The 26,019-nt window shown below is 34.7% G+C and overlaps 1 long non-coding RNA gene across 3 annotated transcripts in view; it reads left to right on the top strand.

Moving 5' to 3' along the window:
- The window catches only part of LOC150020733 (uncharacterized), a 448,609-nt gene that overhangs the window by 96,524 nt on the left and 326,066 nt on the right, over positions 1-26,019 (top strand). For 2 of the 3 annotated variants that reach the window (XR_016509802.1, XR_016509812.1), the window contains exon 1: positions 16,957-17,271. The exons of the other annotated variant lie outside the window; for it this stretch is intronic. This is a non-coding gene — a long non-coding RNA (uncharacterized LOC150020733). Of the gene's footprint in view, positions 1-16,956; positions 17,272-26,019 lie in introns of those variants that run through there. 3 annotated transcript variants of the gene reach the window in all.

The raw sequence follows: 26,019 nt of genomic DNA, 5'->3' as shown, positions 1-26,019 counted from the left end.
AAACAGGGTGCAACTCTGAGAGAAAAAGTGAATAAATGAAATACATGTGTTGGTGCCCTTTTTAGACTGTATCACTTTGGATCTGAAAAAACATTGCACGTAAAGAAAATATGTTCTTACTGAATAATAAGTATTACATATGCAATTTATTGTCATGACTAAGTGTTTTTATTGTATCTGAAGAATTCCACAGAGGGCCATTAAAAATGCATTATAGTGTTTTTAGTTAGTGATTGTCTCTGCAGTAGACTTGTAATATGCATTTCTATTCCATGCCTGGGCCAAATTTTTCATGCTCACAAGTAATTACTTGAGGGACTTTTTGATGCCTTGATGGCCCTTAAAAGCACAATATACTTAATTTGAGCAAAACAAAGTGATGTTCTTTAAGAAAAGTTCTCTGATGTAAAAGCTCAATTTAAACTTGAATGAAGAGTAAGTTTTTATTTACAATGATTGAAAGAAACATTTTCAATAGAAAAGGCTTCATAGTTTGGAGGATTAATAATTGAGTTTGATAAAAACAACACCACTTACTTCTGGAGAAGTATGTTCTCTCTGTCCTGCTCAGGAGGCTTCATTGACTTGCCAAGATGTCCTACTCTTCCACTTGAGTTCATGGTCCTGGGTTCAATTTATATTTTTACTTCATTTATATATAATCATTTTTTTACATAAAGCCTTCCACCCAGACTCATTTTTCCAAGCATGTGTACTCCACCACATAAGTTTTACTTACACTTTTACTATCATATAAACACATGTTACTTACTCCAAACACCTTTTTTGTTGCTCATTTTCGTCCTGGCCTTGAGCTTATCAAAATCTTTTCTCTTCTATAAAATCTTTTCTGAATGTGGGAGTCATTTTAAAAAAAAATAAGACTATACATCTGCTGACCTGAACTGATACATTGGTGGATAGAGCAGAAAGGGACTGTACATCCTTCTTTCCCAGAGTCTCTCTGGTAGAAAGCAACATAATGTAAATTCAAACCTTTCCTCTGCACCAAAACCTGTGGAATTTTTTGCACTCAGGCATCTTTCCCTATTTGTATGTCTATTTCATTTGCCACCATTCTGACAGAGATGATTTTATCGTGAGAATTTTTATTCTCTTAGATATCTGTCCAGTAGCTGACCACATAATGAGCCTCCATTCCATATTTAACTCTTTGTATCAGATGCAATGATGTCCTTTACAATGTTTTTCTATTTTTACTCATTTAAAATTATGGGCATATTTGTAATTAGAAATAGCACATATTTCCCTGTAAGCAAAAAAATTAAGGAATATATTAATATAAGTAATGACACTTTTAGAATATCTAGGTATGTTTTCAAGTTGGTCATGAACATAAAAGGTTTATGTTTTCCAAGATTAATTTTTGTTTAATGTATTTTATACTGTGCATGATTTATAATATTTCTTAGTGTATACATCTTTGTATTCTCCTAAAGTCTATAACTCATTTTTCTAAGACCATCTGAATCTTCATTGGGAAAAATATCTTCAAAAATGTCCTTGAACTTTTAGCCTAGACGTGCTTAAGACAGTCAGCATTTAATAATTATCTTGATTTTGGTATCATTTAAAAATCAATACAGTTTTTCAAAAACTTAAATTAAATAATGTCTGGATATAAATTCCATACCCAGTCCACTCCAGTGTGTAGCAGAAACAAATTACCAAGAAAGTCCTTGTTGAAACCATAAATATTGAGATAACTTGCAGAATTGCTGATAAGCAACTCAGAAGCTGCTGTGTAAATATTGTCCCTCTGTTGTGTACCATTTTATTCTAAGCCCAAACTCCTAAATAACTAGACAAGAAAGCTTTAGATGAGTGGATAATATTTCTTCTCAAGGTCATCTCAAATCTCTTCTTAAAATGAATTACGAGACAGCAGGCACCTTCCAATATTATTCTCAATGAAAAAATTTATGCTGGTTCTTTTGTCAACCACTGCATATTAATTGCACAAGATTAAGGGAAGAGCTGTAGGAAATTAAAACAGAAAAAAGAAGACCTGATTCTTGGCCTGAGGGAATTTGCACTGTATAAAAGAAATCAAAGTATTGACTTAAACAGATACACACACTAACACAACATCTCAGGAAACCGTAAGATAACTGCTGAAAGAGGCACATATGGATTCAATAGAAACTGCTATGGTATAGGATGGTCAAAGAAATTGCTACCAAGAAGGTGAAATTTGAGAGGAGCCTTCAAAGAGAGCAGGGCTTTGTTAAGTAGAAGCCAGGTAATGCAGTCATTTCAGTGGGAAGAAAATTAAAATCAAGTTGCAGAAGTGGCTTAAAGGAGATATGTCTGAAGGAAGCATCAGAATCGCTAAAACGAAAGCTTTGTTCAAATAACAAACTTTTGTTTTTATTTATCTTTTCCTTAATTTGCATCTATCAGTTGACCACAATTTTTGACTAGTACAGACGACCATGTTTTAATATTTCTGCACTTTTATCAGTTGTAAGATGTAAGCTTTGAATTCTTGGGCATGAGTGACCCATTCCTTTGAGGGTCTGACCACTCAATGGGGTCCATTAATCTCAGCTGCTAGGTGGTTGATTCATTTGCTCACTATGAAACATCCTAAGAAGCTGTATCTTAATAGCATCAAAACCTTCAGCTTCTTGAGAAGCTAAAGTGGGAGTGCTATGGTTCACTTCTACACATTCTCCCGCTGTGTCAGAACAGTTTGACTTCTCATCTATTTCATGGTGGAACAAAAATATTTCTGGAATTTTTTGGTTTGTTTTTTCCTTGGAGCTACAAAGATTTTAACCTGCCCTTTTACTGGTCATTTCCTGGAAGTATTGCAGTATTTGACCATTCTAAATCACTTTTCTGAGAATCAACACATCCCGAAACTGGTCGGAGGCCTCTTTTCATTATCAATAAAGATCACTTTTAGAGGATTTGGAGAGAGACCAGATTGAAACGGAAATCTATCAGGTTTTCTGTTGTATGTTTTTAGTTCACACACCCACATGTGTATCCAAGAGAGATGATGTGAATTTTTGCCTTTGATGTCGCATGCCATGAATTTCCATAGCAGGTTGGGAACAAAGAGGGCATTTTAAAGGTTTCTTTCTAACATTGCCTTAGCAGATATTGACTGATTGTGTCCCAGGGAGCTGTTCCTGATTTTAGAATCATAAACACCAGTAGGACCAAGATGCTTATGGGTGATATAGTGACCTTGATTTCTTGTGGGTGGTCAAAACACAACATGGGTGATATTTTTACAAACTATGGTTCACGAAGCACTTCGTTCTAGACCATTTTGTTTTTATTATGTTCATGTCAATGGGAATAGTTGTGCTTCCTGAAGTCTTACTGAGATGGCCTTTTTAATCATTTTAGGCCACTTCCCAAGAATCTTGGATGTTGTCTGACCCTTATTCCTGAGGAAATAAGTAGAATTTGGATTGAACTGTTGTGGATAATGTACTTTCTCTAAGAAAGGCAGAAGGAAAAACAGCAGACTAGGATGTTCTCCAGAAATAATAATGGATAATCTCATCCTGTTTTGTAAACTCTTTGTACTTTGCTCTCTGCATGTTTTGTGACAAATATTATTTTTAAGCAGCCATTATATTCTGAAAGATATTATTTTGCATTAAATGTGTTTTAAGGATGAGGAAGATTAACAAGACATTATTCACAAGTTTGTAAGATTGGCATTAGTATACTTATAGGAAGTTTTTGAATGAGGGCTAATTCTGAATAAGCAGATGAACATTTCTTCTCTCCAGCAGTTTCATTTAGACTTCCCACAGTGATATGAAGATGGAACTAAATAATAACACCCAACCAAGGATTTGCTGAAGGAAAATTAAGTAATCTGGAAATCAGGTAAAAGTAATAGAGATAATTTTAGGAGTGCATATTCCCTTTATTTAAAAAAAAAAACTATTAAGTTTGCTCTACAGATTTCTTCAGGAAGCTAATTTACTATCAAATTTAACATATAATTTGTTAACATGGCATTGTATTATATTAATCTAACATTTCATTTATTTATGAAGATTAGAATATTTTACTAAAACATATTCATGCATTAATCCGTTAGTTTAATATAGTTATATTAGTAATATAATCTAGTTTGGGGGAAATATTTAAAAGAAAAAGGAGGACATATATCAATTTGATTTGACTTGATATAATTCTAAACAAAGGAAAGAGGTTTAAGTTAAATAAGTTCAAATTAGTTATTGATTGATTTAGAAAGAGAGAGAGAGAGAGAGAAAGAAAGAAAAAGAAATATTGATTTGTTGTTCCACTTGTTTGTGCATTCATTGGTTGATTTTTATATGTGCCCTGAGCTGACTGGAGATAGAACCTGCAATCTTGGTGTATCCAGACTATGGTCTAAGCAACTGAGCTACTCATCCATGGCCTTAAGTTAAATAAGTTTAATGTTTTATTTAAAATAATTTTTATTGTTTTACCAAGTAAATGTATGCACAAATATTTAAAATGCAAATATGTTGAAAAGTTTAAAACCTAAAGAAATAAACTGTTTGGCACCAAGGCAGAAGACACCCACCTTCAACTCTTTAATTTTACTTCCATATTTTTAAATAATGAGCATGTGGCTCTCTCAGGACCCTGAACTTAGATCTTATTCATTGACTTTTGATTGTTATGGGTAAAGGTTTAAACTTTGTTAAAATTGCAAATTTATTTACTTTAATTCTTCTACTAAAGCCTTATCTCCATTTTGGTTTAAATCCTTATCTGTGTTTTTACTTATATGACTATACAAATAGTGTAGCTGAGCTTGGTGATATGATATAATTATAGAATTATAATTGTAGGACTTTTCCCCCTTTAATTATTAAGGGCTTTATTTATTTTCTTTTTTGCCCAGTTCCTTCCCCTCATACTCTTCAGCGCTATCTCCCTTCTCATTCCCTCACTCCTTTCCTTCCCTCCTGTCTTCTTTTTGATTTTTACTGTCTTCTCCAAAGCTCCAAAGGGTTTACAAAATTATTCTCTATTCAACTTTCTACACAAACAAGTTGGTCCAGTGATATAGTGCTATTTTTCCTTTTTATTTTTTTTTTTCCCCTTAAAGAAATCACTTCCTGGGACCCTCTCTTCTCCTGCTTTTATCTTATTTAGTTGCTTTCACCAGATTCCTATAAAAAGATGTAATCCAGGGACTTTTTTGGCCATCATCTTAGAAATTATTCCATTTTGATATTTGTAACTCTTCTTTCTCCTTTTATTTAGTTCTCTTTAGTTCTCTCTCTCTCTCTCTCTTAATCTGGAGATCATGTTCTGGTAATGTTTTTCAAATGATTTTACAGATAATAAATATTTTACAAATTTACATGTTGAGAAATGTTTTTATTCTATTGGCTACTTGATTGAATCTTTGGTTGGCAATAAAATTAAAAATTTAAAATAGCGTTCACTCAACAATTTAAAAGCATTCTCTTATTATCTTTCAATTTCCAATGTTCTTATTGAGAAAACCACTGTCATTTTGGTTCTAATCTTTTGTATATCACCTACTTTTCTCACTAATTGGCTTTTGAGATCTTCTCTTTATTTATTGGTGTTATACATATTAGAATATGCCTTAATGTGGGGGTCTGTCTTTATTAACTGTCTTGGGGACTTCATAGACCTTTTCAATCTAAAGATTCATATTATCAATTATGAAAAAAATTTTGTAGTATATATTTAACAATTTCTTTAGTAACATTTTCTGTGATCTGCATTTCTTGAAAAATTATCACATGTGGAGTGCTGGATATTTTTATCTTCATCAACCACCTACTTTTAAAAAGTATTTATGTGTTTGGCTTTTTCAGTTTACCCTTTATTATTCTTAATTACTTTCACTAATTTTTACTTTTGGTGCTCATATGTAAATTTATAATTTTCTTATTCTCTACCTGTTTCTCTTTCTCTTTATTATTATTATTTACTGTATTCTGGCTTGTTTCACCAAGGCAATATTTCTCATCATTTTTGAAGATATTATTATTATTACTTATTTGAAATTTTATTCTACTCACTCATATTCTCTATTTCTCTGAGGGTTTTTATTTTTAACTTATTTCATTTTTTATTTTTTCCCTGATGGATTCCCAATAATGGTTCTTGACTTTCTAATCATATTTTTGAAGGAGGCACTAAAAACCTAATTAGGGTCTCTGTTTGTTGGAGGAACACTTGTCAGGAGGTAAGCTTCATTTTTGATCCAATGGGTTGGCAGTTGGATTTTTGGTGAATAGAACACATTAACATCTGTATCTGAGGTTATTTTTCTCAGAGACAGTTATTTATTCAAGAGAAGAAATCTTAATTTTTTTTTTGGTTGGGGATATAAATATCCTGGGGTTTGTATATGGTAGTAGGAGTATCATAGTTTTCATTTGATATAAACTTTCTCATAATCTTTAATTTTTTGTACCATTTCCCTTTGCTGCCTTTTGTCTTACTGATTGGGGTCATTCTGGTCCAATATTTCCAGATACCTTTTCTTCAGGGGTGAGGAAAGTGAGTCCCCTGACTTCTTTATAGTGGATGTGTGATTGCATACAGGTGTCTCACTGCTCCTCTTTCAGTCTTCCAGACATTCTCTGTTTTCAACTCCTGGCCTCAACCCTACCTTTGACAACACTTCAATGTTCCCATGTCTGAGCTTTTACTTCGTGGGTATACTTGTATCCTTTTAATTAGTATCTCCTATTTACATTTAGTTTGTCTTCTTTCTGCTCTGCTAAGTCAAATGCCACTAATAAACCAACTTTCAGCCTTTATATATTATGGTTTAAAGTTAATACCGTCTTCTAGTTTTAGAAAATATTTGAGAATGGTAAGCATGTAATGCTTCCCCTTAACACACTCATGTCTTCATTCCTAGATCCTGTGAACATAACCCTATTTGGGAAAAATGTATTTGTGGGTCATATTAAAGATTTTGAGAAGAGGGGATTATCCTAGATCCTAGTGGTAGGCCCTAAGTGCCATCACAAGTTTCCTTATTAGAGAGGCCGAGGGAAATTTGACACATACAGAGGAGACGGCACCATGAAGATGGAGGCAGAGATTGGAGTGACGTGGCTACCAGCCAGGAAATGCCAAGAAATATGAAGGCCACCAGAGCTAGAAGAGTCAAGGAATGAATTACTTTGCAGAGCCTTCAGGCAGAGCACAGTCCTGCCAAAAAGCTTGATTTCAGCCCAGTGAAATTATTGTTAAGCTCCTGGCTTCCAAAACTGAAAGAAAATAAATTTCTGTTGTTTTAAGCCACCAAGTTTGTAGGAATTTGTTACAGCAGCCACGGGAAATAAAGACAGTATGATGTAGGGTTTCTTTTTCTCATTCATGCGTTAATTTTTGAAATGAGAAAGAGTTAGAAAGATACTTATTTCACGTTCTAAAAACTTCTCTTTTTAGTTTTATTTACCATACTTTTCTCAGCAATAAAAATATGCCTCCCTTGAGAGGTACCGGAGCTTTCTTGGATGTGAAATTTTACAAGTGTACTTTTTTATTCCTCTTGTATCCTGATTTTATAGTGTCTCCGGTCAAATATACCTTATTTGTTTCTCCCTTTCCTTCTCTTCCCTTTCCTTTTCCCTCTCTTTTCCTTTCCTTTTCCAGTAATCTATTAATTATCTACATAGTGTTAGGCATTGTGGTTAGCTTTGGAAATACAGAAACCAATAAAGCAGTTTTATTTTCCTTCATGACCTCACCAACTATTGATATAGAAAAAGAACAAAAATAACATTTGTTTAGAGCAAGACATAAAACCAAAAATAAAGGAAAAACCAACAACTAAAATAGGATACTATAAATGTTCAATGATATGCATGAGTAAAATGCTGTGGTCTCACAAACACAGTGAATAGCTGTGCTTGACAGAGACTGAGAGGATTTCTGAAGTAGTACTTGAGCAGGGTCTTAGGGGATGACTTGAAGTTTTATGAGGAAATAAATAAATAGGGAAATGACCTTTTATGGAATGAAACTGCCTATACTGAGGCATACATATGTTTTTTTTTTAATTAATTTATTTGTTTGTTAGCTATTTTATTTATTTATTTATTTGTAGAGAGAGGGGAAAGGAGAAAGAGAGGGAGAGAAACATCACTGTGTGGTTGCCTCTCACTCGCGCTCCCAACTGGGGACCTGACATGCAACCTAGTTATGTGCCCTGACTGGGAATCGAACCAGTGACACTTGGCTCACAGGTCGCCGCTCAATCCACTGAGCCACAGCAGCCAGGGTGAGGCATACATATGTTAAAGGGCATGGACTACTTTGGTATGGAAAGATATTTAATATACCTGGAGCATAAAACAAGGTCAGGGAAGTATGGAGTCATGAGATTATAAAAGTTGGAATCATATTATAATGGACTTTTTTTTTCTGCATTAAGGAGTTTAGATTTCTATTAGTTTGGAAATGATAGGAAATGGACTTTAATTAGGAAATGGCATGGTCTATTAGTAAGGAAACTCTGGCAGCGTTTGGATTATTACACTGATGAAGAGAAGCGGGAGATCAGTTAGGGGTCTCTTATAAGGGAACAGGTGAGCAGTAGATGCCAATGACCTGAGTCAGAGCAGAGGTGATGGGAAAATGATAAAGAAATAGAATGGAGGGATTATTATGAAATAAAATGGCAGTGATGGAATTTCTACCCTTAAGTGGAATTGGAAAGTGTAATGCCAGCAGTCACAGGCTGGATGCTGGGCAGAGGGATCCAGCTAGGCCTGGGCAGGGGCAGAGGGGAAAATACCTAAGCTGAGCCTTAAACAAGAGGAAAAACAAGTTATTCAAAATAAGAAGAAGAGCAGGAAAGCAGATTGTGGCAGCAAAGTTCTCCAAATACCAGAGACTATCGGATAAAAAATCATAGATGTGAAAAATAGAGTAGCTGCTAGATCACTTCTAAGTGGCACACAATTGCTGAGGTAGAAAGTCTAGTGGGATGTGAGGTATGAAGGAATCCATCAATGGAAACCTTTGGTTAACTTCCCTCATCCTTCAGTTCCCTACGTGTTTATTTTTACATTTCTACCAGTCTTTATGCCTGCTCAGACTTCCGTCCTTTTAAAATATACTCAGAGCTTCTATCTGTCAGGAAAATTATCCCAATTTCACATTCCTTGGAGAAATTTGTATAAATGAACATTTAATTAAAAAATTACATCCATCTGTTTTATCCATTTGTAATACATCATTTATTCACTCAACACATATTTAACCAGAACAGCCAAGAAACTGGCTATGATTTCCATTACAATCCAAGCACAGTAATATGTTCTCTGCTTTGACAAATGCCAAAAAATAAGGACGACACTCCATCACAAGTCTTCACGGTACTTTGCACAGAGAAATATCTCGTGACATTTGACTATTTCTTCTTGAGCTTCATTTTATTAAAAGAAAAGAGCAAGAAAAGAATAAACTTTGTAACGGTTAGTCTGTGTAATACATCCCAAAGTGCTTTGGCTCAGATATTTCCATAACTTTTAGAGCACATGCTGTAGTCACAATCAATTTCCTTTCCTTAAAAGCTTCAAAGTTAATTAATTTAACTAAGAATTGGGATCAAAATGACAAACATGGCAACAATTCCCCAATCTAACTAAATAGCAGTTAGGATCTGAAAAACATCTCTTCACTGAAAATTTTAGAACTGGAACTACAGAACTTTATCTGCCTTTGTATTTTATAGCCCATCATATCTTCATCTAAAGGGAGGTTTGGGTCTGGTCATTGGTATATAGGCTCAAAGAGCTCAGGAAAGTAGTAGTTTGCCTAAGATTGATTTTTCAGAAGTATCTGATTCAACAGTATAAATTTTAGTAACAGCATAGGCAACTACAGTTTTGGGTAAAACATAATCAGGGTTTTACAGCCAGTGGCTTCAGAGTATTAACTTGCTTTTGGCACTCCTGCTCCTAGGACGTTTGCTTTTCTTGGCACCGCCTCTTGACCCTGAATTTCCCATGAACGGTTCTGAATATCCTAATCTGAAGCCTGATGATAGTTGTAAGGGTGAACATTAACTTCATGCATACTATATTTTATTTTTGTAAAAGTTTCCAGACATAGTATTTTACCCCCCACTGGAATTAGTGTCTTAGTATTGTAAGGAGTTTTAGCCCCAAATTCTCCTAGGAGATTTTTAGAATCCAGTGTGGTTAAAGAGAAAGGTAACTTTTGGTAGACTGGCCTTTTCACACTCCTCAAGCCATAAAATGTTCTACAATACCTGCTCTCAAAAGCCCTGGTTTATCTCACAGGCATTTCTTTATAAGTGCCAAACAGAGTTTCACTTCTTGTAAGGATGCTGCCACTTTATCTGAACATTAATATACTAGAACACATTTGCCTCATGCCTCTGATTTCTTGTCCTTTATTGAACTTGTTACCACAATATCTTCCTAGTCTGGGTCTATAACCCAGGCATAATTAACTGCCAACAGCTCGAGCAATGACTTGACTGGAAGGAATCTATTGACCATGAGGGCACCTGGGAACTGACTACTCAGTATCCCATATCTGATCAAAAGACAATCCTAATAGAAGGACTGCACTATAGCCCTGGCCTCACAGAAGATTCTCCCCTGAGAAGTTCAAAACTTGCCCCTATATAGTTTCCCAGAGAATCAGACTCCCGCATTTACCTTTTTCGACAGAAGACACGCTACCCATTCCAATTTGTCCCATTTGGGGTTTTTTTCTTTATTCTCCTGTAATTTGTGACTGTCTTTATTTCTCTGATCTGAATCTAACTCATACTTTTTAACCATTCCGGCTTTCTCAGCCTCATCTGCTATCATTTCAGGCCAATTAGGTTAGTTTCTGCATTCTCTTCTAAAGCTTCTACATAAAACAAATACAGTCGCACATGTCAGAACCATTTATACATATACATTTCATATTACTTCATCAGAAGCCATACTTTCTATAATTCTAATCATTTATTTATTTTTTTCAGGTTATGCCAGTTCATCTCTCATTCTCTTTCAATATGTCTCTCTCTCTCTTTCCTTCTGTCTGTCTGTCTCTCCCTTTTTTCTATTCCTAATCTCCATGTTACTATCTTTCCCTGTTTTATTGTTTGTTTTTATATATATATGTTTATTGAAATAACAAAAGTTGTCGAACTGGATACTTTTGGCCAACCTGAACTTTTGTTCCTCAGCATGAGATTCTGCTTTTATAGTTTAATAGTTTACTCAGCTTTCACTTTTCATTAATGACTCCTTTGTATAGTTTTCTCTGTTCTTCCTTCTTTCCATCATCCCTACTTCTCTCTTTCCTTCCCTCCTTTCCTCCCTCCTTTCCTTTCCCTTTCTTCCTCCATCCCTACCTCTCTCCCACCTTATTTTTACCTCCTCCTTTCTTTCCTTTCTTTCTTTTTTAAAAGCGAACTCATTCAGCTCCCTACTTGCTCAGCATTTTGCTCCACATATCCTAGATTACAGTAAGATAATTTCTTGTTTTTCTGCTGCTGCCCAATCCTCTGGGACCCATCCGGACAGGGATGGTCTCATATATGAGTTAATTTAGATGGTCTGGAAAGATCTAATTAAGGGTCAAAGTAGTAGATGCTGGGGGAGGGCATTTGTCACTGAGTCAAAGAAATGACTCTTGCCATATGTTCTCAAAGGTGAAAACATGACTATATACATATTTAAAAAAATTTCCCTGTAGATATAGTATCAGGGCAGAAGCAGTGAAATGGAAGAAAATGCGAAAATTTTAATTAATTATAACATAATCATTCCAAGTACTGACCACCTAGATTTGAGGGAATAAAAAAATCAGAATAAGTTGAAAAATTCAAGACCAATGATAAAGAGAATGCTGAAATTGATAATACACATAAGTTAGTAATGTCTGCCTCTCCTTTTCTTTCATGAATGTTTTTGTTTTGTAAAAAGAGTACAGTTCAATTGTAAATATTTAGAAAGATAATTCAAAAGCAAAAACAATCCATAATTTTACCACACAGAGGTGACAGCTGCCATCTGCATTTGGATATCTGATCCTTTTACTCTATTCAAAAACACCAATTTTACAAAGCTGGAATTATGTATTATTCACAGTTTGTTTTATTTCTGTTTTTGCTTAAAGTTCACATAGGTCTTTAAAAGAATGGTTTTAAATGGCTGTATAATACTATATCATAAGAATTGATATATTCTTATTTTCAGTTTTGAATGACAAAAGAACACTTTGTACAAAAAAAGTTGATCTGTCTCACCAATGTGTTTCATACAAAAAAAAGTTTTTTAGGCTCTTCCAAAAAGATCTTTGATATAATATATCTTATATAACATTCCTGAGAATTATGCCCCATATCAGAGCCTTTTCACTAGTTGGTGCCTCTCTGGAAGGGTTTTCTTACATATCTCACCATGTCGGACCCCTACATTGCACTCAGACTATGGCTCAAATGTGATCCACACCGAAGAGACATTTCCCTGACACCTTTAGAAAATGTCACATCCACTACCTCTGAAATCATTCTTTAGCCCTTTATCATGCACTGTTTTTCCTTTTAGTATTCAACAGTCCCTAATATGTATGATTATTTGTCTACTTGTTTATTACCTCCCTTCACCCACTGGAATTTAAGGAAAATAACAGCAGAAATTCTGTCTATTTTATTAAACAGTTTACCCCCAATACTTCAAACAGCACCTGGAACATAGTAAGTAACTGAAAAATATTTGTTCATTGAATAGATAAATACAAAGAAAAAAATGGAAGAATTTTGATATAAACTAGTTACTTTTCAGAAATTTATTCCAACTTGTACACTAATAAGCCTAGAATAACCCACTTGGAATATTAATTTTAAAATTGTCAAATATAGGAAAAATTTATACTGTAACCTCAATATTTATTTAGTTTTCTTTTTTTAAGTTTTACCTTTGAATTACCTACTCACCTTCTTTACATTTTTCATTAAGATGTTTGTTTCATTAAAATAATGTAAAAGGGCTTCAATGCATTGTGTGTTGACATTTTCACATTTGTATAGACACCTTTCTCTTTTTCCTAGCATGCTTTCAATTTTTTTAATGTTTCATGACATATTAGATTTTTAAAATATATAGAACAAATATTTTGAGATTTATTCCAGAGAGCTCCCCTATATTCTTGCTATAGACTTCCAGCTTGTCTCTTTTTTAAGTTTGTCATTCATATCACTAATAACATTTTTCACATTGTCTTTAATTATTTTTACTTAACTATGGTTTCTTTATATCTTTTTTCTTTTGAAAGCGTATATTTCCATTTTTGTGTTCTTGGAGTATTTTAGGTCATTTTCTACTTTATATATTACATGGGTCACGATTTCATGAATCTTATTTAAAACGCCTGTTTTTCACCTATTTTAAGACTCAGTTATTGCTCTCCGTTTGATAATGTTCTTTTCCTACTTTATTATTTTATATAGTTCCCATCTTACATTTGTTTTCTCTTTGCTTAACATTGAAGTAACCTAGACTTATCCAATGCCATGTTTGTAGCCAGATGACACTTTTTGTTTGGTTGTTTTTTCACCACCCACTCCTTGCTGGTTAACACCCATTTATACTGTTTAACTCTCCTTGCTATCACTCCAGCTGTGTGACAGGTTCATGTGTAGACCTTCCAGCCAGAGAGTAGGCCTCATACATGGATTCTAACTTCGCTCTCTAAAGTAAGATAGTCTCCTATGTCCAAAACCATGTTGTTTCACGAACATAAAAAGTTGCAGTTCCTCATGAGCCTCTCTCCACCATCCTCCCACCCTGCTACCACCTCCATTGCTTTAGGTATATGTGGAGGAAAGTAATGTGTCACATTCCACTCTCTTCTCTCCTTTCCTATTTTCAGCTACTAATACCAAAACAGGAAGAAATGGTGCTTTGAAAGTACTACTCTATGTATTCCAAGTGGCAGCACCTTCTACTGACCCAATGAAATCATGGCAATCCAGGGTTTTGGTGGAATAAGTCCATGAACCTGAAGGCAGTTAACCAAGAAATATTAAAATAATTTCTTGACTTTCAAAAGGATAGGACTAGTCTGTCTACATGTATAGGCCACCTGTTGTTTTTTTCTTAATCCATCATCTTTAGTCTTAGAAAAATGGTACAAGGATTGCTTCTATTAAGCTTAGTTTTTAGGATTATTGCATTTTTCTTTGTAGGTGTTTTAACTCAAAATTGGCTAAGACTAACTTAGGATGGCAGACTGCCAGTCAGATGTCTTGTAAAAGTCAAAGTTTGATAGCAATATTTCTTAAGCCTGTCATTATAAGTTACCTCTTCTTGAATCCAAAGATGACTACATTCCAAAACAATACAGATGAGTAGAGTAGGGAAACAGGTATAGTTGTAGAACAGAATTAGTGTGGTGAGTGTCAACACCACACAATAAGTGGCTAATATTTGTAATTATCTAATGCTTAGAAATTATATCTTTACAACTTCATGAAGAAATATTATATCCTATCATTTCGAATGACTTTTTAATTCATTGAAACATAATTTTTTTTAAAGATTTTATTTATTTATTTTTAGAGGGAAGGGAAAGGAGGAAGAAAGAGAGGGAGAGAAACATCAATGTGTGGTTGCCTCTTGTGTGCCCCCTAACTGGGGACCTGACCTGCAACCTAGGCATGTGCCCTGACTGGGAATCAAATTGGCAGCCCTTTGGTTCTCAGGCCTGTGCTCAATCTACTGAGCCACACTACCCAGGGTTAATTGAAACATAATTTTAAATTATTTGCAAATTTTTATGTATTCTAACTTAAAATTTATAAATAAATACTATAGGATTTTGGTTCTAAAATGATGAGCTATTGAGATTTTTTTCAAATTATATGAATTTAACAAAAATTACCTACAATGTTTCATTTACTCTCCATCACATCTATCATAGTAGACTTTCCCCCTATAAAACGAAGATGGAAACAGAATGGGGTAAGTTTGACAAACTATTTTCAGTAGTGTGCTGTTAGTGGTCTTTTCAATGTGAAGATACCACTCTTTTGCAAAGGGGATTATTTCCATAACCTGTGTGTAATTCAGAAATGTCTGTTTTTGTTTTAGTCAACTGGCCATAAAAAAAACACATTATAGACTATGAATTCACCAAAGCTCTTTCAAATCCTGGTGTATGTTTTATGTGGGTTATTAGAGACCTTTCTGCATATATGAGAAAGTTCTTTGTTTTGTGTATGCAGAAGTTCTATTGCAATAGAGGCTAGTCCCTTGAGATGTTTACTTGTGGACTTCTAACATAAGACTGGTGGCCCTGTTGACTCTTTGAAGTTAGTGGTTAGTCTTGAATGAGAAAAAAAAAAGCTTGGTTTTCATAGTAGAATGAAAATGGAGCATAGAATTACAGGGTGGCATTGAATCACAGAATTTCTAAACACTAGGTATCTCCAAAGGAGTAATTAGAATTCTTGATTTCTACACATTTATTGACTAAAAACACCAAAGTGCTTTTGCATAATGTGAGTTTTGTGTTTTCGATATATAAAATAGGCATGACTGAATCATTAAAAGCTGACAAGTCATTGTTATTATTTGATTTCTGTTATTTTTAAACTTATTTAGAGGCTGTACCAACTACCTTTTCCAAACCTGTCAATGATTCCTGTTGCATAGTGGAAAAAATGGAAAACCCTAATTTCTGCCCCATATGAAATATTGCCATGCCTGTATAGGGTTGCACCAGATGATTTAGTGGCATGATCAAGTAAACAGGGTGACAAATGTGGGTGTGGCAAATCCATCTTTGAATGACCCTCTTTGGGGCAACTAATATAATCACTATAAAATATGTGCTCCTGAATTGGGTTGTAGTATTCAAAAGAATAATTCAATTTGATATAAAATTCCTTGATAAGTCTGTATCACTAACTTATTGATAATGATGGTGTATATTACCACTAAAGTGTATTTGAGGAATATGCAAACTTAATGTATGAAGTTTAAATAAACCTGTAGCTTCAAACAGTTGTGTTTCCCCTGAGTGTTACGCTTATTTTTTGTTGTTGTTATTTTGAACTCTAATTTTTTGATATATATTAAACAGAACACACATTTGCTGAAAGTAGAGAACAAAAAGAAAATCTAGTTAAAGTAGCTAGGAGAATAAGAGAAATCATGACATTCAGATAATATGTAATTGTGAAAGCATTTAAAACAACTATTCCTGTTCCCCAAAGTGGTATGATATTGATTTCTTTAAGCATAGAGAACTTTATTTATAACTGTTTAACTTTACAGTTAGGTAAATAGCCAGTATTTTTTAAAACACTAAACCAAATGTAAGAACCCAAGTGATTAAAATATATCTGTATCTATATGATATATTAGTCATTCTGTTTTTTCTGTTTTCCCAGTTTGGAATTTAATGTAAAAGAAATGCTTCCTTGCTTCTTTCTAAATCCTGTTTGATCCAACATGGAAAACATTTACTGTTTTGGATTACCTAATAGAAAAAAAAAAGTCTTTGACTGAATTAAATAGCTTCTCTTGCAAAAAGAAACTTGGAATTTACCTCTTTTCTATTCCCCTACTGTGTCATATTTTCTATTAAAAATACTTCTTGATTTTTAGTGTCTGCTTGGTTTTGGTTATCTAAGCTGCAGTCTGTAGCCTTGGGACCCCTGAAGGCACACCCCACACACTTACGCTGTGTGACCTCAGGTCACAAGTAATGGCTGCAAGCTAATTGATTGAGAAAGGCCTGTCTGGCAGGGCCTCTCTGCGTCCTCCCTTTACATTCCTAACTTCTGTGAAAGAGGCAGTGGCCGCTCAGCCTAGCAAGGAAGGAAAAAAGAGAGGAAGTTTCTCGTTCTGATTACACTCCGAATTCCCTTGTAGTGAGCTTACTTCTCTCCACCCACTTCTCACCAAGAACTCCTTAACTTGACGGTGAACAACTTAAAGCCTGATCCCAGAGAGTTACCCGAGAAGTGATTTGAGTATTCATTGAACTGAAAGAACAAATTACCTACTTCAGGCTGTGGCGAGCGTGTGGAAATTATATTAAAACTTCAGCAAAGTGCACAGCCGCATAATACAGAAGCCGGGACTCAGATTGACAGGCAAATAAGCCAGCTCGTGGAAGGGGCCTCTGGGTGGCAGCTCTGGGCTATTGGGTGTTGGACAACTCTAGGCAAAACTGAAATGGAACAGGGGCAGAAAATAGCACACTTTTACGCTACGCAACCGTGGCTTTCGCATGGTGAGTGCAGATTTAAGATATTATTTAAAATATACTCTGTTGTAAAACAAGTAGAGATCTCTCTTGTGCTCTGAGGGAAATTACAGCAAGAGCCTTTCATGTAAGTTCTAACAAGGCAATTTGCTTTTGTTTCTGCTTGCTTTCACATGAAACTTGGCAATGCTAACAGAGAAATATAATACTTATTAAAATTGTCCTTTTGGTTAAGTCATGCTTCTCTTTGACCTGAATGAATATTGTTTTAGGCAAATCATGTGTGGAATAGATAATAAGGGAACAATGAACGGGGTCACAGAATATATGTAAACATTTCATTTAGTCCAAGTCTGTGTCACTTCTCATGGCTTCATGTTTGCTGCCTTATCTCAGGAATATATATATATATATTCATATAAAATCACAGTCTGGATGAAAAGGGCTTTGTGCGAGAATTCCTGTGAGTTAAAGGGTCAGGGCCTGTGCGTTATCTGGCTGCCAGTGAGACTCACTAGGGTGTCCTCTTATTTTTAACTGAAAATAGGAAAAAAGTACATCTACACCAGTTAAAAAGTGAGTGTGTTTTGATTTCAACAGTTGTCTTCTTAAAGCTTATGTGTGTTATTCCTGGCAAAGGATCGTTTCAACTTCTGGTGAGAAGGAGCATGCAAACTTCTTTTGTTTCTTTTTGTCGTTTGCTCACATTTCACTGTTGAAACTTTGCACACAATTTATTTTCTTAATTTTAATCACCTTGAAACAATACTGAGTAATTCTCCATGCATATATTTCAGTGCAAATACCTTGGGAGTTAGTAGCGTACTTTTCTGGGAAAAATACTATCCTGGAGCGTAAATTGTGCTTAATTCCTCATTTAACCATAAATGTGCTGAATGTTAAAAAAAAAAAAAAAAAATCAAAACCTTCAGGAGTGTTTCTGGAAATGTTATCAAAGAGATTCTTCTTCAAAAACTGAAAATTTAGTATTATGGTTTTAATAAGTGACAGAATATTATTGCTGTCATTGGTTTTGTTTAAAAAGCAGTTTTCTTAACAAGGCGACTGCATTCGATGTTGCCCAATGAATGAGGTTTTTGAAAAATGTGTCTTTCTTGCTGCTAGTTTGATATAGTACAGAGGTCAGCATTGTTGTTGTGCTTCGCGTGCGTTTAAACTTTTTAAAGCGCAGCTCCCTAATATCAATTTTGAACAATCACTTTAAAAATAAAACTGACTTAAATAAGCTCCTTATATTTTGAGATTTATAGCTTCTGTTTACTAAAGTAAATTAATACATGGAAAAATGTTGAAGTGATTGTGAAGTTATAAAGCTTCACAATAAAGGAGAAAAGCTTTTAAGAAAAAAATGAATGTCTTTTTGCTTACGAGGCAACTTTGACGCATTACTTAGCTCTTCTTTTTCAAAGATTCATGGAAAACTATCAGCTATTGCAAAACTAGGTCATAATCTTGACTTTAATACAAGAACCCTATACAAAAAGGTTAATTATATTTGAGCTATTCCTATGATTTGATACAAGCGTCTTTCAATAATTGTGAAACGTGACTGACAAATTCTTTTCTAAAGAATGAGTTCATGATGATCGTCACCTGTTACGTTCATTCTTTTTTGCTTACATCTACACTTCTTAGCTGTTTATTAGTGCAACAGGAAAGTGAAAGTTTTTTTTTTTTGCGAGAAAACGTTAGCTTTCTAGTTCATCAACCTTTTGAGGTTTTTAAAATTATGCTCCCATCAAAGTCACAAAGGTGTTTTTAATAAGGTCTTTGGTACAATCTTGATATGAATGTCAAGAAAGAAGATGCCAGTTGTTTGGGTTTTTCTTTTAATATGTTTCATCAAGTAAAGTTAAGGTGTAGCTGAGGGTTTGTGAAAGGATTTGCCAAGAGGTCAGCTTTTTGAAAATTCCTCTCTGATATCAAGATTGTAAAAAAAGGAAAGAAGACAGAAATAAAGATGAAAGGAAGAAAAAGGTTTACCCCTTACCTATTCTCTCCAAATGAATCCAGAGGCCAGAAATTAAAGGCAATTTCATTCTTTTCCTCTGGTATAGCTAACCACAACTCAGGAAGTTACTCTGCTATGGGGAGGGGCTACAAAAGAATGGGGTTCCCTCGAATGGAAGCAGAAAAACAAAATAAAAAAGATCTACTGCTTAGTTTTCCTAATATTTAATTTTAACCTACTATCTTCAGCCTTCTCTCTTCATATGTACTTATTGATTGCTTGTTGAGGTGAAGGCACCCTTTGAAAACTCAAATCCACCTTAACATGATTTTACAGCCATGGGTTTAAGAAGGTATATATTTTCTTGTGTTAGGCTAATTTTCTACAGAAGTTTAAATTATGTATTCGATTAATAGAGAACGATGGAAATATGTTCACAAAATAATTCTAGGTTTATTTCTCTTAGCTATATATAAAACATTTTGGTGATTCATTGTTATTCCCTTGGATTACTGTATTAAACCATTTTAGTGTCTGTGTGTGTTTGCTCTTCTGAGCTCACAAAGAGGGCAATAGAGTGGCCCGGACATGTCCTAGGGTTATGACAGTCTGATTTCCTTAATTCTCACGGTCACTAACTTTCAGTATTTTTCTGTACCCCTATAGCAGTAGGCATCTGTTGCAGTGAAATTATGCCTTCTTTATTGAGGAAAAATGTCATATTGTCTCTATTCCTGTTTCAATTACATTTATCAATTTGTTTTTTTAGGATAATATTATATTTTATCAAAATATAGGGCAGAATCTATAGGATTAAATTCTCTTGTCTCTGACAAATTATGAGTCCTCTAAAGGCTCTCTAGACAGTGGCAGTATGGTTTTTATTACTCTTACAAGGAAAAGAGTATAGTGGTTATTCATCTTTGTAGACACTTTGATCTGAAGAATAACATCTTTCATAAGGTATTAAAAATTTGAGGATTTTCTTTTAAAAATTTTCTTTTTTTACAATTAGCTCTAAGTTCTTTTTTACTGGAACATTGTAAGAAATGTATGTTGATGCTCATAATATATCATATATATTTCTTAAATTCTCTTTTTTACTAATTTATATATTTTTCTGTGCTGCATTTTTGGTGAATTACTCAGAATTATATTCCAATTTACTAATTCTTGTTTTGACTATGTCCATTCCAGAATTATTTTTTCAACTACATGTGTTTTCCTGGGAATTCTAATTGATTTTTTTCTCACAGAGACTTTTACTTTTTCACCCCTAATTATTTTCTTGTAAATTGTATCAATGTTATTTCTTACTTTGTCTCTTTAGGGATACTAACATGCTTACTTTGAAATTCAGAAATTGAGCTATTATTTTTATGTCATCCAGAATGACTTAATTGTTTTTGTAAAATTTGCTGGTGATTTTTTTTTTTTTTTTTTTTTTTTTTTTTTTACTTTATATGTCTTGGACTTTTGGTTTTGAGGCCCAACTTAAGTGAGAAGGATTTTAAATAATTTCTCTCTGTCTTTGCTAGCCTTAGCCCAGAGCAAAGGCCATAGAGTTGGCTTTGCGTGCTCTCTATCCCAAGCTCACAATCTCTGGTAATGGAGATAATCATAGATCTAGCCAACAAGTCCAACAGCAGTATGTCCCCAGTTCTGACTGCCAGATTATAACCGATGCTTCTGGCCTCCCTACATAAACAGCTCTACGTAAGCCATGGCTCCAGGGAGATAGTCAGTTATTCAACTGTTATCTCAGATTTCAGTCAGTAAACATGGGACTGATCTGCACTCCCTGTGGGCAAGTGTGGAGCACCAGTTATCTCACGGATTTTGGAAATCGTTGCCTCTCATTCCAGAAACCAGCGGTACACTGCAGCTCATTTTCTGTTTCTATTTTATCTGTGGTCCCCAGAAGTGTTTACCTTGTTGTCGATAGCACTGTTACATTATCTTATTGACTATTTTATCTAGTATTGTTACATGTTGAAAGCATAGGCAAGAGGCTCAAACCATACTTATTGCAATGCCATCTTGGCAGGAGTTTTCCAAACCATGGTTTTGCAGCCAGGAAATATGAGTTCACATTCTGGTTCACTTATTTATACTGTGTTAGGCAATGTCTTTAATTACATAAAAGTCTCCCTTCCTTCCCATCAAAAATATCGATAGCAAATGTTTATCTCATAAGGCTGTTCTAACTATTGAATGAGATAATTTATGGAAAGTAGTTAGCCTGTACTAAACCATAGTAAGTGTGCAAATTCTATAGGAATAAAAGCAACCAAAACCAAAATAAAACCATATAATACTACCACATTATGTGATGAATAAGTGGTAACAGAAGTGTAAACTACACTTTGCCTCTTGAATTCTGAGTGACTACAACATTATAGTTTTTAATATCTAAAACAAATTTCTAAAGATGAATGTCAAGTGCACTTGATTTCATGTCTACCAGGTAGGAAGCTGTTCTATCATATAACCCACATACCTTAGTTGGTATAAATGAACAATTCAGTGAATCTTAGCGTAAAAGAAAACATTCTTCAAATGACTTTTTGATATAGTTACTTGAAATCCATGTGGCTTAAGTGGGGGAGAAGAATGGAAGAGGTAAGTGACATGAGAACATGATCTTTTGGCCTTGGCTTTTTTGACTTGCTCTTTTGGCTTGATTAACTATATATACAGTTTCACCCTGGGATGGATTTCTATAATAGTGAAAAAAAGGGAGGAGGGAGTTTTTCGTAAGGGTTTTGGATGTTCTTGTTCTGTAGCTAATTTTTAATATTGGTATCGATTCAATATTAGTATGTTTTTAACACAGCTGTTTAAATCAGCATTTAAATTTATAATATTGACAGAGAGTGTGTTTGGGTGGGAAATTAAAGATTTGTGAAATAAAATTCATCTGAAAGTCAAAATGTTCTAAAAGATGATGAAGAAAGATGTGGATGGAGATGAAGCAATAGCACTAACTTGAAAATATGGTTTCAGTTTGAAAACAGAGAAAACAGGTCTTTAAGAAACTGCTACTACTATATCCTCAAGTAGAGTTTTTATAAAATAGGCATTTTATTTATTTTTTTTCCACGGTTTCCCTCTACTGTATGAGCTACCTCTTTCATTTGTTTGTAGAGGCATCTTTTGCTCATTTCTTAAGTAATCGTGAACTTCAGTGTTTCTTCCTTGACTTCCTTTTCTTCTCTTACTATCCTATCTCCTTTGTTTGTCTCATCTTTCGCCATGGTCCCAGATACCATTAGCCCATTTCTAACCCATATCTCATCCCCAGAATTTCAGCCAGTACATCCAGTTAGCCACAGGCACTTTATATTTAACATGTCCATATCTGAATCATCTCCCCAACAGAAAGCTTTTTGAATTCAATCTGTCGTGTACCTGTTGCCCAAAATAAAAACAGAACAAGAAACTTTGCCTTCTTTATACTTCTACCTACACATTTAAGCTTTATGGAATAGCGATTCTCTTTGTAAATACAGATGGCCAGTGAACAACACAGGTTTGAACTGTGCAGGTCCACTTATAAACAGAAGTATTTCAATAAATACCTGCACTGTTTTGATCCACGGTTGGGAGTCTGCAGATGCAGAGGACCAACTATATGCATTGAACTATGTCATTTTAGATGGAAGGGACTTGGGCATCCATGGATTCTGGTATCGGTGGGACGTCCTGAAACCAGTACCCCACAGATACAGAGGGCAACTGGTGCAGTTAAGTTTGGGGGAGTCAAAAGCTATATGTGGATTTTCAACTGTGCAAGGTTGGCACCCCTAAACATGTGTTATTCAAGGGTTCACTGTATTTCTATTTCTAACCATTTCTCTGATCATATTTATACATTTCTTACCATAAGACTGATTAAAGGCCACTTGGGAGTTGTATCACTCAATGAAAAGGAAGCTGGGATATATATTCAAAGTCCTATCTGGCATTGCTTAAGCCAGTGGTTCTCAACCTGTGGGTCGTGACCCCTTTGGGGGTCGAACGACCCTTTCACAGGGGTCGCCTAAGACCATCGGAAAACACATATATAATTACATTTTGTTTTTGTAATTAATCACTATGCTTTAATTGTGTTCAGTTTGTCACAGTGAAAACACATCCTGCATATCAGATATTTACATTATGATTCATAACAGTAGCAAGATTACAGTTATGAAGTAGCAACAAAAATAATTTTATGGTTGGAGGGTCACCACAACATGAAGAACTATATTAAAGGGTCGCAGCATTAGGAAGGTTGAGAACCACTGGCTTGAGCGTTACTACTGTGACAATTAACTCTAGAATCCCAGCGCACCTCATGGAAGCCCAAGCATGTTCTTGGTTAGAGAATAGCCCTTGACAAAAAGTGGTGGGTGCCCACAATGTATAAGGGGAATATGAGTGCCGTGAGGACAGTATACCAAGATCATCTTCACTGCGTATTTAAGAAGCATGTAAGTTGTTTCCAAGTGTTTGTTATTTCAAACATTGGAAAGAACATCATTGTGTACTTCCCTTGTGCACCTGTATTAAATTTTTCTTAGGGTATATATCCAAAAGTGAAATTGCTGTGTTGTGAAATAAGCATGATCTGAATTTTACAGCTCTTCTAAATAGTGAAATTAATCTTTAAAGGTACTGTACAAATCTTAACTTCCATCGGTAGTTACTAGAGTACCCATTTGCCCACATCCTTTCCAACCTTTAACATTGCCAAATGTTAAATTGTGGATATGTATTGAGTAAATTAGTCTGTTAAAGTTTTTAATTTGCATTTCTGTTTCTAATGAACCCATTGGAGACCTTAGCTATATAGAGACTATAATATATCATTCATTTGTTAAAGTGACTGCATTTTTATTTATTAATGATTCAAATGCCTTCTTCAGTTAGTTGCTTCATTATACTTTTGCCAATTCCTTATTAGGTTCTTTATCTTTTTCTTATTAAATTTTTGCTCTTCTTCATTTATTCTTTCCTTTCTCCTCCAGTCCTTGCTATCAGAGGTACCTTCACAGAGTTTCTTTTTGAACATAAAAATGTATATATTTTTTACCCCCACCCCATTATACGTAGTATTTTACACCACACTTTTGTCATGCAATATACTGTGGAGTTATTTCAAGATATGCAAAGAACTGTGCTGCAGACTCTGAGGAATGAAAACATGAGCACAACGCACTTCCTGAAAGCTGAGTCGCACATGCAACACTGAGAGAGTTAAAAAAAAAAAAGACAGGAATTTTGAAGGGTGATATTTCTTTTTCAACTGAAAAATTAATGTTATTTAAAACAGTTAATAACCATGCATCGGGAGATACAATTAATTCCTACACCACATTTTTTATTTAACCCAGCATCTTAAATATCCAGGTTTCTACAGTTGAGGAAAGTTTAGCAAATTTGTGTTTTTAAAAATGTGCATTAAGAACCTCCTCCATATCAAGCATTATGATGGGTATTAATATGGATGTAGAAGTGAAAAAGGAAGATAATCCCTAATTTCATGGACGAGAAAGGCTGTGAGTTAAATATTAATGAGAAAGAAGTGAATACAGTATAACAATGGCATCCGGGGAGCTGTAGCATATTTATTGACAGAGTGTCTGGGTTTCAGGCTGAGGTATGTTTGGGGAGTGGAGGTAGCCAAGGAGGGGCGGGGAATGTTCCAGGCAGAGGAAAGAATATATACAATATTGTGAACTTGAGAGTATGGTGAGTTTAAGGACCTGCAGAAAGTTCGAATTGGATGGAGTAAAACATGCTTGTGGAGGGCTGAGAAGAAGTTGTGGAGATTAGTACTGGCTCACTCCTGAAAGGCCTAGTTTGGACATTATCCTAAGAGTACTAAGATGTAGTTTGAAGGGTTTAGTAAGGCTGCCAAATGGGCAGATGTGATGTTTACCTAGACAGAAAAATACTCTATAGAGTATGAGCTGTAGTTAAAATCATGACAATAGGTCCTATTTCTAAAGAATTTTTAAAAATCTGGAAACCACAGTTACTTAGAAGGTTCAAAAATAGGTTTTAGGTTGTCTGTAAATTGCAGTATATAAAAATTCCTCTTCAAAGTCCAATCTTGTCCTTGATTAAAAACCTCAAGAACCACTAGATTGCATTAGAACACTGGTTGACTATTCAGCCACATAAAAGAAAGAAACCCTGCCAAGTGGGACAACATGGACGAAAAGTTGAAGGCATTGTGCTAAGTGAAATTAGTCAGAAAGAAATGGACAAATGTGCAATCTCACTTATATGTGGAATGTACAACAACCAAACTCATAGGAACAGAACACGGATTAAGTTTCTGTCTGTAGTCAAGGGTTGGGGTTGTGGGAAAAGGGTGAAGGTGGTCAAAAGGTACAAACTTCCACGCCCTGGCTGCGGTGGTGCAGTGGGTTGAGCGTCGGCCTGCGAGCCAAGTGTCGCTGGTTTGATTCCCCGTCAGGGCACATGACTAGGTTGCACGTCAGGTCCCTAGTTGGGGGCGCGAGTGAGAGGCAACCACACAGTGATGTTTCTCTCCCTCTCTTTCTTCTTTCCCCTCTCTCTAAAAAAATAAAATAAAATAAACAAACAAATAAATAAATTATAAAAAAAAGAGGTACAAACTTCCAATAAGAAGATAAAAAGTTCTGGGGATGTAATGCACAGCATGGTGACTATAGTTAATGACAAAATAATATACTAATGTATATTTGAAAGTTGATAAGAGGGAAGATCTTGAAAGTGCTCATTCCAAGACAAAATTGTAACTATGTGAGTTGATTGATTTTAAGTAA

Source organism: Furipterus horrens, unplaced genomic scaffold (assembly GCF_987537825.1).
Source record: "Furipterus horrens unplaced genomic scaffold, mFurHor1.1.pri manual_scaffold_1, whole genome shotgun sequence".
NCBI lineage: Eukaryota > Metazoa > Chordata > Mammalia > Chiroptera > Furipteridae > Furipterus > Furipterus horrens.
The sequence above is the reverse complement of the archived record's forward strand: the minus strand, read 5'-3'. Positions and strand labels throughout refer to the sequence as shown.